The sequence below is a fragment of the Chrysochloris asiatica genome, unplaced genomic scaffold, assembly GCF_000296735.1.
Source record: "Chrysochloris asiatica unplaced genomic scaffold, ChrAsi1.0 scaffold00027, whole genome shotgun sequence".
Taxonomy (NCBI): domain Eukaryota; kingdom Metazoa; phylum Chordata; class Mammalia; order Afrosoricida; family Chrysochloridae; genus Chrysochloris; species Chrysochloris asiatica.
In genome coordinates, this window is record NW_006408545.1 from 12,645,357 (window position 1) to 12,646,699 (window position 1,343).

General features: G+C 42.1%; 1 pseudogene; it reads left to right on the forward strand.

The window, feature by feature from the left end:
• Window positions 1-615: 615 nt before the first annotated feature.
• Window positions 616-1,033, forward strand: LOC102837031 (annotated as a pseudogene).
• Window positions 1,034-1,343: the final 310 nt, after the last annotated feature.

Here is a 1,343-nt window from a genome sequence, read left to right on the forward strand (position 1 = left end):
TGTTTATGTGCATCATTTCTTCTGTGGTTGTTTTGAAGATGGGGAAACTGCAGAACAGAAAGTTTAAGAATACTAGGTGACATAAAAGTATTATTCATGTTATACCAATTTTCTGTAACAAGAGACAGATCAGTATGGCTTCAGGTGACAATCACTTAAGAATGAATTAGTTTCATCAGGCCAAACTTGTGGTAAAACAGCCTGGAAAATAAGTAAGACTGGGCATACATGGGGGCAAGGAGGTGGGGAGAGGGAGTGGCTGGAGTTCGTAAGCTAACAAGGAATGGTCCTTGTTTACTGAAAAATTTAGGAAATTTAGCACAAAGGTATTACGTTATTGCGATAATATATCTGGAATATTTTTGGTCTTCTTGGACAAATTAAAAGAAGAAAAAACACTGTTTATTCTTTACTAAATATTGAACATGCCTCAATTTACCTGTTGCCTTTGTGGGATTTTCTCTTTAGTAAGTATAACCCCTGACTCACAAACGACAAGAGAAAAGTCAAGAAATTAGGCAAACCATAGAAGACCCGCTGAAAGTAAGTTTTTGGCAAAGTTCTCGAATATACATCCCAGAAAATGACCCCATAATGAATTGATTTTAAAAATTACTCTACATCGCCTACATCGACAACCTCATGGCGCACAGAACCTGTCAGTAAGCGGCCATCGTGGGCAATAAGGACTCGCCCTCTGTCTGGGCCTCTGTCCCTGGGAAAACGTTCGTTAATATCACGCCAGCTGAGGTTGGAGTTCTGGTTGGCAAAGATTGATCAAGTTTTTTCCTGAATGGGCTGACACTTGGGGGCCAGAAATATTTTGTGATCCGGGACTCACTGCTGTTGGACGGGGAATACCATGGATCTTCGCACCAAAAGCACTGGCGAGCTCCTTCCTACCTTCAATAGCACTGTCACCATGACTGCCAAGACGCTAGTCCTGCTGATGGGCAAAGAAGGTGTCCACGGTGGTTTGATCAACAAGAAATGTTATGAAACGGCCTCCCACCTGCGGCTTGCTCAGTACTGACCTCGTCTGCCCCTACCCCCTTCTACTTCCCACTGCTTTTGCACCCCTCTCTTTCCCATACACACACATACACCATTTTTATTTGGGGGGCCATTACCCCACACTGTGCCCTGGTTATGCATTGTGTGCAACAGGATTTCAAAAAAGTTTGTGGGAAATGTAATAGAAATATAATGGAATTTTTCACGAACGTTTTAAAGTCCCATTGTATTTATGTATCTACTTGGGAAGATGAAATTTCAAGTTTTTTCATAGTATATAATGAGGTAGGAGTCCTGGTGTGGCGCTGTAGGATAAGCATTGGACCGCA